This window comes from Leptopilina heterotoma, unplaced genomic scaffold, assembly GCF_015476425.1.
Source record: "Leptopilina heterotoma isolate Lh14 unplaced genomic scaffold, ASM1547642v1 Lhet_214, whole genome shotgun sequence".
Taxonomy (NCBI): Eukaryota; Metazoa; Arthropoda; class Insecta; order Hymenoptera; family Figitidae; genus Leptopilina; species Leptopilina heterotoma.
The window spans coordinates 406,282-422,317 of NW_025110932.1; the positions used below are offsets into that span (position 1 = coordinate 406,282).

The window sequence follows — 16,036 nt, forward strand, 5'->3', positions numbered from 1 at the left end:
CACTTCTATATAAATAAATAATTTTCGCTTTGGGAAATTCTTTATTTTCATGACCTCTCTGAAGTTTAAAAGCTATTTCTGACGCGTCATAAAATTTGTATATCTACCTCATACAGATTCGATCAAATGTCAATAGCGCGTTTCATAAAATAGACGTCAATGAATTGTGAATCGCTTCTGTCAATTGCGAAAATAAAACACACTTTTTTGTATGGTTATAATTAAGTGTCATGGTTATAATAGCACCACTAATCTATTACTGAAATTTATCTTCTATCTGAAAACAAAATTCCAAGTCGATATATTTAAAAAAATTACAAACATTCAAACAAAAAAAATTTCATATTTAATTTTAAAAAAATTTAAAAACATTAACAAACGGTAATTTGTTGCAGGAGGTTTCCGGGCCACCAGGTATGTGATCTACTCAAATCGTAAACATATCTTCAAATTGTAAGTACTTCCTTAAAATCTACAAATTTTATTATTTTAGATTAACATTCGAATCAATAAAACCTCGCAATGCATCACATAACCCAATAATTTATTTCGACTTTACTTTGTTTAAGAGTTTTGAATTAACTGAAACCGTATAAAATTTTAAAGTTAAGGAAACGCTAACGTCAAATGACAGTGTTTAAATGTTTTGCAAACATTAAGTGGATAATCAAGTATTAGAGCAAATACCTTTAGGTTGTCAAACAAGTTGCAGTGCTTACGGGTAAATAACTAAGTTTCCATGTTCGTACTACGTCTTAAATCGTTAGGTGAGCTTGTTACCTTCACTTTGGCGTTTCCCATGTTGCAGAGAGAGCCTAAGTTTAACGTTATCTTATATATTTCCCCACTTTAACCAACAAAAATTAATTCTTTCTTGAAGGAAATGATAAATTGATTTATGAAGTAACGCTCGGGTGAAAGCAAATTTAAGATGGAAGGCTCCCTTTTATGTTATTTATCAAAATCCGTCGCTATTCATACTAATTCAAGGAATATTCAAAATTGAGGATTATCTTCAATTTTTTATGCTATTAATAACATTTCAAAATATAGCTTCTCGTCGATATAGGTCGTACTTTTGTAGGCATTAATGTACATTGAAGAAAATAACACTTCACAAATCTACAACTGATGTAAAAAGTATAATTTAAAGGTATTTGGCGCCCATGAAATTTGAAAAATTAGTAAATAAAAAAATATTACTTTTTTAGTAACCTAAATAAATAGCACTTCACAATCTATTATAATTAAATTTCACTTTTAATGAGACTTGACATTTTAATAAAACAAGTAAAACTAAAAATTCTCTTTTGTTTTTTTAAAATTGATTAACTTTCTTTGTTAGTAAAGTATATAAAAATTAATAGAATCTTAATATTGTTTACTACAGCTATTATCTGGAGTCCATGAAAATTTAAAAACATAAATTCTCTTTTGTTTTTTGAAAATTGATTAACTTTCTTTGTTAGTAAAGTATATAAAAATTATTAGAATCTTAATATTGTATACTACAGCTAATATCTGGGGTCCATGAAAATTTAAAAACATAAATACTGATTTTACTTCCACTAAATATAAAAAATTCGAAATTCAATTATTAATTTATTGTAAAATTATATTATTAACTTTATTGTTAATTATTGCATGATGCGACCTGTGAGAAGCATCAATATTACATAACTTGACCTTGTTCATTTCAAGATATCAAGGTTAATTCCATAATTATTGTTACTTGCATTTCAATTAAGAAATAAATATTTAAATTTTTTTACATCCATCGAATATAGTGATATAACATTGTGAATAACAAACTCGTGGCTTTGCAATAGCAATGCTTTTAAGCGCCAGCAATTTGAAAATTAATTATTCTTTCACAGTAAACTGAATTATTAGCGGACACGAGGATAATCAAAGCTAAAAGGGTACCTATATGAAAAGCGAAGCTTTCAAATGTATAATGTGTTTTAATAACAACACAGATTCTAAAAGCTTTACCTAACTCTTTAAATAGATAATCTCTTGAAATAGCTGTACATTTTATAATTTCAAATAACTTTTAATTAACATTATGAAAATGATAATAAAAAATGTAAATAAAATGTTTTAGTATATTTATATGATAAATTAAAGAGTTATGTACTTTTGATTTCAATCAACTCTTCATAGTTATCGAAATTAAAATTTTGTAAGTGAAATTAAAATTCCATAAACCTTAAAGAAAGTACTTTGAATTATTTAAATTTTTCAATAAGCTTTTAAAACTTAATATCACCCAAAAAGAAGAGATATCAACTAAACGTGAATCAAGTGTGAGATAAAAGGAATTTTTTATTACGATTTTATTTTTTAGTATCCCATACATGAAAATATGCTTTACATTAGTTAACTCACTTAGTACCAATGGCAGAGTGCTTTTAGTGAATATCATAAATTCATGGGACCTATCATGTCTAGTTAAATGAAATTGGTTCTTGGGTTCATATGACAGATAATATAATTATTATAAAAAAGATCCTATTTGCCCAGAGTGGTAAAAAGATTGTTAGAAAAAAAAATTCGAAAATGTTTCTGCTTAGCAACAGTGATACATAATTTCATGAAACAATAAGGTAGCCACAATATTTTGTATGGGTCATTTTATGTTCCTTACCCATCTTTTCTTGTACTTTAATTGTTATCGCTGTGTAGAACAAATTTTGTTCTAGAATGTTTACTTTTAGCACGTCTTCAGTAGCACATAAACTCTTTTGATTTCAATTACAAGTCTTTCTTTGATTTTTTTAAATCAGTCTCCTCTTTATCAACTCTTCTGAGTCTTTCTAGATAAACGTAAAGTAATGGAGTTTCTCAATAGAAGACAATTATTTTATATCTTCTTCCTCGTTTTCTTAAATAAAATTTAAATCAGACTTTTAAAAGACTATATAATTTTATGTGAAATAGAAAGGAAACTCATTTCGAAAAATAATTTAATTTACTGCTGTTAAATTGCTTATAATTTTAGGTCTTTTAATTTAAAACACTCTGAGACATAATTTTTTTCACCAAGAAAAAAGCGTATTGGAATACGCTTCAGTAAAACAGTAGAAAATTATATTAAATTTTATGATTTAAAAGTTTCTCAGAATATTCATATAGAGAGGGTATTAATTACTACTTCATGTTGAAATAAGGGTATAATACCGGATTGTAGTAAAAAAAATTACTTAAACAAAAAAAGACATTTGTCCCTTTTGGTGAATAATGTTTCTATAAATGTAGCGTTTCTTAGAAGAGCATTTCATCGAATACCACTGAATAATTCATCATCAATAGAACGACCATCAGGGATCGATATTTATAAATGAATATATGATGGTATGTAAAGGAAATACAATTGTTTGAGGTGATGAAGGAAAGTTCCTGTGTAAAATACTCACGTATTCGCTATCGTTTTCTCACTTATTATAAAAAAGGTAAACTGAATAAACGTGTTGAAGTGGAGTATAAAAAAGAAATTTATTATCCTATTTGTTAGGCGTTAATTGATGCGATTGTAGTTGAATTCTTTGGCAAGTAACAGACCTGCGGGAAAACGTCATATTTTACAATATTAATCATATTTCGCGCAATAAATGGAAACAGTGGGTTGGGGTTGCTAAGATACAGAACTGGTTAATGGCACTATTACGTCTAGGCCGGAGTTGCAGCTCAGCCACGAGAGGGGATGATGTCGTCGCAACGTGCTACCAGCTGTGACTTATGACATATCACAGCAAGACCTCTACCGCCCCCGTCAAACTGAGCTGCACGTTCAATAACTCGTGATTTATCGGCGCGGCACGCTACGTTATCTTCTGCACTTGCTTTTTCTTACTGTAACAATCGCCTTATTTGTCCTTGAGCAACAGCAGCCCATGAAAATTGCAACAATAACGTTTTACATTTAAAAATTAAAAAAAAATTCAATCAATTATAAAATGACAGTTTGGAATTATTTCCATGAAAAAAAGGGATTTAGAGGTATTTGGCGCCCATGCAATTAGAAAATACATAAATGTATTACTTCCAAATAGTTGACATCCATAGCATACTAGAATCTGATAGTTTTTCTAAGGATATCAAATTGAGACAAAAAATGAATCAAAAGTTGCGAAGCAACATTTTGATTCCTTTTTTAATATCCTTAGAAAAAACTGTGTCAATTATTTAAGTTAAGAAAAAAGGAATTTAAATGTATTTGGCGCCGGTAAAAATTTTAAATACATAAATAAAATATCACTTCCAAAAGATGTAAAAAATATATTATATTACATGAAGAACTGAAATAAACGAAGCCATTAAAAAAAGCAATTTTTAAAAACTGTATTTTTAACAAATAAAAAACAATTTTTATTTGCCAATGAAATAAAAGTAAATTTTGTTAATCAAATTTGAAAATAATAAAATCCAATAAATTGAGATATTTGATTAACTTCTAGTTGCACGTAAACGGTTAAAATTCTTTAAATGCTTTGAAATAAATGCCAATAAATTAATTAAACGATTGAAAAGAAAATAAATTTTTTAATTGAAATATTATATTCATTTTTTTTTAAAAACAAAGATTAATAAAAAATTTTATTTTCAAAAAAAAATTTCAAACAAGTTTTTGTTCAATTAAATTCTCTTTGATAATACATTTTCCAATACAATATGGGTTGCATTTGTAGAAGGGAGTATTCTCAAATCTATATCACAATTTTGCCATGGTATTTAAATTTATCTCTAAATGTTAGTATGCAATTTATTTGCGCTTTCCTATCTCTATAGGTATTTTATATCCAATTTGGGAATGGGTTAGTAATCTGTGATTTTATATAATTAAAAATTTCTAAAATTACTGTATGTGGGTATAAATTTTAAATTAAAAATATTAACAGAAAAAAAAGTTTGTGAATGTTTGTTGTATACTGATTCTTAATCACCCAGCAGATTTCCTGCGAGTGTTAGACATCAGAATTCCGATATAGATCTTTAATAGAAACTTTTATGTTAATAAAAAATTCATAGTCATTTAGGAATCATGTTTACTTATCCTTTATTGTTAGATTCATTTCGTTACTTGTCGTTATATTTTTTAAATAGTAAATCAATCCGCATTTGATTGTACTCACCACATAACAAATTTATCATCAATGTTTAATTACCAGGGGCGCCAAATACCTTTAAATTACTTTGTAAGTTTGTTATTAATTGTTCACACAACAGATTAATTTTTTTTTAAAGTAGTATTTAACTACTAACAATGAATATTTAGAATAATTTTTCTTGAGTAATTTGTAATAAATTTCGGAAAAAATACTAGTGAAGCTTTTTGTAGAAAATTTTTTGATCACGTCTAACAGCTTTGATACCAAGTCTGACACTTTAGACATTCTATCTTTCTAGCCATCTATATATGGGATTGCGCTGGAGAAAGTTCGATGAAATGGGGAATCCATATTTTTCGTTTCACCCTCGTCTCGCACCAACAGGGCTGACTGTTCGGATACAAAATCATCCTAGCTATATATGCTCATACAACCAGTGATGTCCAACCTTATCTCTCTTTTATCTCTTATAGTACTATATCTCACTTTAGCTCGTCTTCTTTCATGTTGAAAATTGTCATTTGATTAGTATTGATCTTTTCTTTTCTTGTCTCCATTCAAAACGATATTGCGTTCACGGCAACAGGAAAAATATTGTACTAGTTGATCATTTTATCACTTAAACTTGTGTCAATATATTTCTAACAGTCCCTCTTCCTCTAATCCTATTTTAATAAGATTTCATTGTCAGAAAATTTTTTTGAATATTTTACATTTCTCTCAGCTTTTAAAGTTGTAATTTCTTATTATTTTTTCGACGTCAAGATCTCAAAGATTTCAAAGACTGGCAAAATATGTCAACAGCAATTTAGGTGACGTTACAAGAGAAGAAATTTTTTTTCAAATTTATCCACTTTTGATATTTTATTATTAGAATAAAAATAGATATCATTGAAAATTCTCTAAAGGAAAAATAATTGAGAAAACTCCAAGCCATGAGGTGTGAAAAGAAGGAAATGAGAAAAAATGCAAATGGCTTTAGTGATAAGCAGTGGGAACGATGAGAATCAATGAAAAACCGCAGACGCTCGATCAGTGCTGCGAGGGAAGAAAACAAAAGAAAGTCGGAATATTATCAACGAATTGAGATCCGCCGTTCATTTTCACGTCTGCTACTTGAAAAGTAATTACCCAGACTACCCCGTTGAGGTATGGGTGGGAAATAAATTGTCAGACATGGACGAGCCTCTTCATTATTTTTCAATGCCTTCACACTCGAACTGTTCTAGAAGAGCTGCAGATTTTACGCAATGATCTTGGCAAACGAGAGAGAGAGAGAGAGAGAGATGTCACTTTCATGCCTTTGTATTATGTTTTCCCTAGAAATTCATGCTGCTGTATTTGCTTTCCTTGGTTTACGATAAGACTTAATTAGCCGTCAATCAATTCTCTTTAGAAACAAAAAGCCTTTTACCCTTGATAATTTCATCTTATTAATTTCAATTATACCTAATTATTTTCATTTTATTTGCTCTTATATATCGACAACATCGTTTAGACGTTAAATTAAATTCTACGTCGGAATATTCTCAAACATCTCTTGAAAATTTAGAGAATGGCCAAAAACTGGGTGAGCAGTTCTTTACACAAATTAGGCTTAGCATTCCTTTATCTAAAATTATATTTTTGATAAAAAATTCTCCTTCCACTTGCTATTTTATAACTACGAAGATTTGTATCATATTCTGCTTGCTTGTTCTTGCTGCATTTGCTCACTTCTTTTAATGTTCAGTCATGTTACGATATCTCGTCTATTAACGCTTCGTTACACACTTTTTCGTTGAATGACATTTATACCTTCGATAAATTGGCAACGCGAAACATAACTGTTCAAGGAGAACAAGTGGAACGAAACTATTTATTTTGAAAATTTAACTTCATAATCATAATGCAGTAGTTGATTTTAGTAAATTTGATATGCTACATCCATTAGAGCGCTTAACCTCTCTGTTTTTCATGAATTTTCTTGCCCGAAACTCTTTCTTATTTATATAAGTCGAGGTCTCACTAACCAAGTGGATTCATTTTCTAGTAAAGTAGGTACTCCATCATAGCGCGAATATAAAGTGGTAGTTTCAAAAAACAAAATATAAGATCTTTAATTCAAATAAAGCGAATGTCTCCTAAATATTTGAACAAATTATAATAATTCCAGTATTGATTTTACACCAAAGTGCATAATCAGAGAGACTAAATTCTCACCAATAACAATTTGGAAAGAGAAAGAGAGAGGGAGAGAGTAAATGCACTTTGAAGTCTTGTTATTTAAACAGCCCCTTGGCGTGAGTCGTATCCGGTGTTTCAAATCAAAACACCCTTGAACTGTATTTAGAAGAGATTGCGTTGTTCGAGCAGCAAGGCTTCACAGTTTCCTGATTGTCATTATCTCAAATGGCTAGGAGAGTGTGCTTATAAACTGGTAGTTTGACCGCACTGCAATCGCCACCGCTTTGTCAAGAGCAACGAAAACTAGAGTGCAAGAGAGAGAGCGGAGTTAGACAAAGCAATTTGATTAGGTCCCCTGAGCTTGCAGTAAATGAGAGCCCTGGTTAGTCCTTTATAAACATTAGAAATTTAAAAACACAACTGGGTTAACAATAGCTGCAGTTTTGTCTTTTTGTTTTTCATTTTAGAAAATTTTTCCCATTTGACTGTGCATAATAAGTAGGAAAATACTTTCTGTTCCTTTTCAGTATTCGAAAAAAGTGACATAGATACTAGAAGCAAGGTGGAAAAGTGGACTAAATTGGCCTATATTGCTGAAGAAATGAGAGAAAAATGGAGAACCGACGCTTATGAAAAGAAATGTTTTTCAGGTCGCTTAATGTAATTTCGACGAAAAGGGGAAATTTTATAAAATGTGCATATAAATGTATGTGTTTATCAGTTTATTTCAAAATCTAAATGTCTTGAAATTCATGTGGGTAATATTCTAGTTTGTAAACTTTATTTATTTTCTAGGCAAATTGCGATAGATGAAATTTGTCTTTGTTGTTCGCACATCGTGCGAACTTCAAATGGAAAATTTGTTAAACTGTTGTGAAATTATTAATTCGAGAATTATTCTAATGATTATTAGAATTTTATTTCGTGAGGGAGGTTGAAAACCTTCTATCATCAGATACCAAGATACCCGTATTTCTTAGTTATGTAGGGTTTGACCCACTGAAACCCACATCCTTCGACTGGATTATTCTGCAACCTACGGAACTACCGTCTGGCTTTAAACTTGGCTGGTAAAGGACCCTTTTCGTAGCTTACGCGAGTCTCTTATGCCGTTCTTGCAATGGCCTTACTTTCTCCATGTTCTTGACAAAGTCTTCTTGAAGATTCTGCAGCTATGATCTTGCGACAAGATCGGTGTTCTCCTTGTTGAACTTCTCCTAGAATCAAGGTAGCTGGATGTTCCAATTTTAGTAAAGGTGTTTCCAGTTTTGGTAGGTCTGACCCTAGCTTTAGCTAAAACTTTAAAAAGCTTTGGCTAGTGATCTCTGCATCTTCCTAACTAAGCCTCATCACCTAAACTTTGCTTAAAGACTTTTCTGGAAGCTCCTTTTTCTTCTTGGAATCCTTTGACATTTTGGGACTACTCTACTTTTTTCTGATACTCTAAAACAATGTTTCCAATCTTTCTGAAAGGGTGCTATGTTAGCTATTTTAGATCATCCTTAATTACCACACAGTTTTTTTAAGGATATCAAATTGAGACAAAAAAGGAATCAAAAGTGTTGCAAAGCAACATTTTGATTCCTTTTTTGTCTTAATTTGATATCCTTAGAGAAACTGTGACATTAGCATCTTGATGGCTTCTTTTTTTCCGAAAAGTATTTTAGTCTCAATATTATGCATTTTTCTTATCTTAGTTTCAGCTAAGATATATGTCAATAACAGAAGCAATATTGGAGACAGAATTGCAATTGATTAGACTTGCCACACTGCTCGTATTTCCTGCACACCTTGCCTTCTGCGCCATGATCTGTGGTATCTCTAATGAGTTGTTTCTCTCCTAAATCCTTGGACTACTGGCTATTGCCTCAAGCTAGGCGCTTGACGATCAAAGCCAATGAGGGATTTAGCTGAAGCATTTCCCCTAAGGTGTCCTTTACCTTGTGTTTACATACGCTCATACTTGTCTGTCCCGTATTAATTTTCCAGTCTCCTCTCTAGTTACTAGTGAATTTACAGCAGGAAATTTACTAGCATTTTTAATTTTAATCTTCTTTTAAATAGAAATTGTTCTGATTATCTAGAAACTGTTCTGATTATCCAGAAACTGTTCTGATTATCTAGGAACTGTTTTGATTACCAAGAACAATAAAAATCTTTATAGGTTCTCGAGAAATTAAATGAAGAATCCAACCGTGTAAGGGTCATCTATGGTTCGTATTTTCCGCCTCACTGGCTTCTTTCTTTAGTACTTGGACCAAAATAGTAAGCTTCGACCTGACCATATAATATAATTTATTTTTACATCTGCTTTTAAGAATATTACAAATTATTTTTAAGAAAATTTGTACTATATTTCATTCTTTATATTTTATTCTATATTGTGTTTCTTCTTTCTTCTGGGTACTTTTCCAAGTATCTAAAAGGTCCTAAGTATATTTACCATTTAATTATTGTTCCTTTTTCTAAGGAAGAGTGAACGGATTGAAGGACCTCGTCTCTTATTTATTATAAGAAAAATCACTTACGATTCGAGATTAAGGAAACGGTAGAGTGCGAAAGAACCGTGTAAATAGAAGAAGAGAAATTAAGATTCGAAGAGTCGAAAAAGAGCAGGAGGACTGCTAACAAGAGGAAAGGATGGCGATAGAGCGGGTCGATTAAACCCCCTGGAAAGACGAGATGGAGTCTAAGCAACCACGTCTCGAGGTCTCAGTTTTGCAAACGACCTCTTGCTCGTGCCTTTCATCCCTCTGGAAGGATCTTGAAAACGGAACGTGCTAGTGGTTCAGGTAGAACATGTATGTATTCTAAGAGCAATTTTTTTCTTACTAATTCACTCGTTTGACCTTTCTTATTTATTCAATTTCGATCAGAATTTATTACACCCAAATAGCGATTTCTTGAATTTGTATTATAAATACTCAGACAGTTTTCCCAAAAATATATTTTTTAATTAAATGGATTGAGATTTAATTGTCGCGTAAGGTCCCTTTCACCATGAAGAGTTTATAATAACTAGTGAATTAAAAATGTATTATACTATACCCTACGAAGCATTACCACAAACAATACGAACCCTTGAAAAATAGCCTTTGTAAATGAGGATCAACTCCGAGAACCCAGGTTAATATTTTCTTTCTCCGTTCATCGCACGGAATATGGATATCTTCCTTCACCTAATTTGCATATCTACTCTTTTCATATGAGGATTTAATTCAATGTTAAATGTATCTTTTTCTGATTTTATTATTAAACAAAAGGAGAATGCACAATAGTAATGAATGTCAATCCCTCGGTTTTACTGTATGGCGTGACTAATAAGCGTTTTCGTTCCTCTCTCTCATATGTGCGACAATAATCGGTGGTTTTCATTGCATAACCACAGCGAATGAATTTCCGTAATTTTCCGAATCAGAGATCAATGCCACATTTCTAATCGGGAGATATTGATCGGACATATGGAGAAAAGAATGGTTATAAAATGCTATAGAAATGTTCGGGGCTGCATCCACAAAAGACCATTGTTATCATCACACGTGATCACACTAGAACGAGGAGGGGTTAGAACACGAGAGATAAGCGAACAAAACGTTAGCACCTAACTATTCAGCCAGTAAAACTATACCGATTCTTATTTTTATTGCCTGTCCCATAGTGTGAACAGAATTGAAGGGATATGTTATCGTGCTTCACTAATGTTTTACTTTTCCAATAGAGCTATTTTCATTCATAGTATTTTGTATACGATAAGGGTAATATTTCTGCGAATGATGATAACTGTTATTAGTATATAAACTTGTTATTTCTGATTAAAACCACCTTTTGATATTTCGAACAACATTTTTGGTGTTGCTCTCAATTTTTGCTGAATTGTTAGCATTTCATTGTGGTAATAATCTCATTTGTGAATTATCAGATATAAAATAGAGAAATATTGGGGAAATAAATTACAAATAATTCAGATTGTCGGATAACAAAATAACAGGTCATATTTGAGAGAGTGCAATCAGTCACGTGGTGGCATATTTACCTGAGGCCTAATTCAGATTGAGTGGAGGCAAATTGAACTCACCTTGAAAGTGCATTGATAATGAAGGTCTGTATTAACTATATACCGAATTGCTTCCCACAATTCACCCCCTCGATTGGTGGTTGATTTATGCAAGGTCTATACACGGTACCAGCGTAAATGCAATTAATTAATTATGTAACCCAATCAAAGCAAGACGTTTAGTCGATACACTATGATGACTGAGGAAAGCATTGGCAATACCACGATACAAACACACGAGGTCAATGCTTGATTGCATTTGGTTCAATACCGGCCAAAATCGAGTTCGGGTTCGTCGATCCCACTTTGATTATTAATTTCACTTTGACACTCTTTTCCATTAATTTAAATTTATTCAATCCTCAAATTTGTATTATTTGTAAATATGTGTACGAAAATGAATTCTCCAACTACTGAGGAGTTTGAAAATCATCGATCCTAAGGTTTGGAAAATGTTACCTTGCCTTCATAATTCCTCCAGATGTCACAGGAGATAGGAACTCTGGTAATTCACACCAGTACAGTGAGAATTCTCACTAGAATGATACGTATCAATTCTGATAATATGAAACATGTGCCTCAGTTGTGATCCACGAATGACTCATTCCAAAAATTAATCACACTTGAAATTAATCACTTTTCACTGATCTCACTTTTAACGTCAACTGATCACTGTAAGGCAAATTGGTTTAGAAAAGCACATTTACAATTTAGTAAACATTAATTTCGGGTGCAATCTGGAAGGGAACACATGTGGTCATTCTCGTGTTGGTAAAATGGGAACATCACAGCTTTCCTTCCACAGAACCTGTGTATTCGATTTTTTTTTGATTACATACTGGACAACAAGATTTGCAGCAGGAGATAATTTTTTGGATAAAATTATCACGCCTCTTTTTGAGGAATGAAAAACTAAAACACTCCGGTATAGACGCAGAAAGATCCGCTGCCTGCGGATCGGCCCGGTGACTGAAACTGCTTTTGGACGAGGGATGTGGGGTGAAAAGAGCAGGGATAACAAAATGCAGAGTGGGAACAACGCAAAAGGGGAAACAGGAGATACACCCTAGGGTCGCGCATGTGCACCCCCAAGTTTCCCTCTTGCCATTCTCCCTTCACCTCCCCAGCAGCCATTCTGACTCGCAGCCGCGAAACTTTACCCCGAAATTGTAACACGCCGTATTGCGTCCTATGAACCTTGTTTGCCTTCGATTTCACCTCATGTAAATCGAAATAGAGGAAAGAAATTATTAAAGATTTTATGGAAAAGAATTTTTACTATCCTCAACTAATTATGAATCAATAAAACAATAATATACTGCAAAATAAATTAATAAAAATCGATTTAATTATTTAGTTAATTTTCCAGAGAAATAAATTCGAGTAAACTTTTTTAACATCAGTGATAAAAAGTATTTTCAAAATACAAAAAATTCTTTAATTTTAAAAATTTGACGTTTATTTAGGTACTTACAATAAAATTGTATATAATACCATATTATATAATAATTAATTCAAAACAATGGAATTCAATAATTTATAATAGAGTCTAATATTAAATTGTAAATGTGTAATGGATGTTATTTTAAATTGAAAACAAATTTATTACGAATGCATATTTATTTACATACGTGCATTATGTGGAAACCAATAGCACGTTCGATTTAGTCAAACTCGCTTTATTTTGAAAACATTGCTAATAATAATATTATGTTCCACCGACCAATCCCACATCACTTCAAATATTGGATTTCTTATTGCAATTTTCATCCCTGCATGTCACTGGATCAATAAACTGTTTATAGGGTTATCAAATATAGAAAACAACATATTTATTCAATTTGCAGTTATTAAGAGGCAATATGAAAAATTAATTTAATTAAAACAAAAAGTAATACTTGCTTTATTTACTGTTTCGAGTTAAAACATAAAACAAAGTTGCTGATCCATCACATAAGTCAACTTTTTAAATTTCGCAGATAAAGTATAATTACCTAGTATCAACTTTTCATCATACAAAGTGCTTCAATATTTTTTCTGAAAAAAAACGTTTGAACGGATGACCATTATGTGCAGAACTTTTTTTTTAACTCTATTTCAGCAATGGAGATTTAAGCCAAATCGTTTCTCTAAATGTGCAAACGTACAAATGGATAGAATTGAGAATTATTTTTCTTGGAATATAACCCTATTTACTATAACGACTAAATTATTATTACGATTTCAATATTAAAATTAAAAGTGTCTAAATTAATTTAAAAATACCTAAATTAAAAACTTGAAGAATAATATTTTTCAGTAAGTTTCAAGTTTTAAGAAATTAAAAATTCTTTTATAAGATAGTTTTTAAAATTTTAGTATTTGATCTATATTTACTTTTGAGAGTTTGTTCAGTTTTTTATTTTCTATTTGGGTCAATAAAAAATTAAAACGAAATAACGTTTGAATGACACAAGGGATGAATAACATTTACGCAACCCTACTTGAAAATGTAGAGCGAGCAAGAGGTTGAAAGAAAGCTAAAAAATTATTGACTAGTAGCTACAGTTCTTTGAAGAAAAAAAAACATCGTCGTTCCTATGGGATCAAACTCCCCTTGCACCTGTCATAAAATCATATTTAATTTATGATCCTCTGCGGTTACACAATATAGCAGAAAATGTTCCCGTCTTCCTTCAGCAATATGAGAGTTAACTTCTTAAGACAACTTTCATCTTATAACAAAAAGAAAAGTCACAGTGTATATAAGATTCAAGTCGTTGTTTTGAAAAAATTCAATTTTTGAAATTATTTTTTAATTATAAAAACTCATTATCGTAGATTGTAATATAATCATTATGAAACTAAATAATTCTTACAGTTTTTTTTGTGTTTATCAAATTCAGACAAAAAACGTATCAAAATGTTGCTTCGCAACAACTTTGATACATTTTTTATCTGAATTTAAAAAACTCAAAATACTGATATTTTTAACATGCTATTAAAATATTTCCTTTAATTTTTTGTCCTAAATATTTGGTTTATAATTTTCAAAATATGTTTTAGATATTGTGTTAATTCTGTTAGTTTATGATTAATGATATTTATTTCATCACATATATCGAATTATAACGTCTAAAATTTCTGATAAAAATATGCCTTCAAGTACAAATAATGAAAATTAATTTCAATAATATATTTTGTTAATGATGTTAATTAACATAAATAATTACATCAATTTACAAATATTTTTTATTAATATGCAAATATACATTGAAAATAAATATGCATTAAATTTAAATAAATTATAATACAATAATTATGAACCATTATTATAAATTAAAGTAAAAATAATTAATATTGATTCAAACTATATTTCTCGGAAAAATTTAAAAAATGTATTTCTTCATGTTTTATAATAATTAAAGAGGACCACATATCATTATTAAAATAATTATTTGTGTTAAAATCATTATTTTATATTATAAGAATATTGTTACTCTAGCTTTTTAACAATTATTTTCATATTCTATTATTATCTAAAATTTAAACTAAAATTCATTTTCAAATCAATTTTGATTAGAAAATTCTACGAGAATTCAATTATTTAAATACAAAAGTAACTTATTTATTGAATAATTAAATGTTTCTTAAAATTTAATTCTTATAAAGAATTTAATTAACAAATTTTTAAATAATTGAATTCTTTTGACGAATTTTAATAAAAAATTTTAGAATATTAAAATTTTTCAAGGAATTCGATTAAAATTGTATTAAAAATAATTGAAATTCTGCCATGAGTTTTTTTATTTATGAAAATAATTGAATTATTGAGAAGAAACTTATAAAAAATTTTTAAATATTTTAATTTCTGTGAAATTTTTATTATAGGTATTTATGAAAATAATTAAATGTTTGCGTACAATTTTATTAAAATTGTTTTCAAAAAATTGAATTCTTTTGGATAATTTTATTAAAATAGTAGATATTGCAAAATCATTGAATTGTTGCTAGTTTACAATTAAAATTCTTCAAAAATTTGATTATTTTTATTTTTTTAAAATATCATACCTTTATAAACTGAAGAAAAAAACATGGACAGTTACGATTATTATAAAAAATTGAATTTTCGTATTCAAATAAAACTCTCGAAGAAGTTTCGGAAAATTATTTAAAATAATTGATTTAGAGATGAAGTTCAGTTGAAAATTATAGAAAATAATTGAGAATAATTGAAACAGTGACTGACTTTTTGCTATCAAATTAGTTATTTTTAACTAATATTCAAATTCAGAGATTTACTCATTTTCCGCAAAATTTTATATTTTTCTGTAAAAAAATGTTGTCAGGGAAAATAATTTTAATGTCAGTAAATTGTCAGGAAAATTGATAAACTGAAACTTGTGACCACCCTGGTATAGGAGAGAAATATAAATTAAAAATAGATGTAAAATATTGTAAGGAAATATAATTAAAAGATAGATACAAATTGTGTTGGGTAGATCAAAAGTTATTTAAAGTTTTATTGTCAGGTAAATATTTATTTCCTTGTTTATTAATTGAGGAAGAATAAATTTTGCTAAAAGCGAGGCTAAAAGTTTTTGAAAACTTGTAAAATAGAAAAAATAACGATATTTTGTACGTCACACACAATTCACGTTCGGTGATGTAAACGAGCGTTGGGAATCAAAGGATTTGTCTGGCCGTAATTGATTGGATTCATGTT

At 29.8% G+C, this 16,036-nt stretch overlaps 2 protein-coding genes across 4 annotated transcripts in view; one reads left to right on the top strand and one right to left on the bottom strand.

Annotated features, from left to right (window-relative positions):
- LOC122501751 (semaphorin-2A) overlaps positions 1–16,036 on the bottom strand; it is a 335,557-nt gene that overhangs the window by 247,542 nt on the left and 71,979 nt on the right. The window contains exon 1 of one of the 3 annotated variants that reach the window (XM_043611467.1): positions 11,791–12,294. The exons of 1 other annotated variant lie outside the window; for it this stretch is intronic. The gene's annotated coding sequence lies outside the window, so the exon portion shown is untranslated. Of the gene's footprint in view, positions 1–11,352; positions 11,693–11,790; positions 12,295–16,036 lie in introns of those variants that run through there. One more of the 3 variants, XM_043611466.1, reaches the window with a different exon arrangement.
- Positions 1–16,036, top strand: part of LOC122501755 (trypsin-like) — a 162,490-nt gene that overhangs the window by 37,492 nt on the left and 108,962 nt on the right. The window contains exon 2 of the mRNA XM_043611474.1: positions 396–414. The gene's annotated coding sequence lies outside the window, so the exon portion shown is untranslated. The remainder of the gene's footprint in view (positions 1–395; positions 415–16,036) is intronic.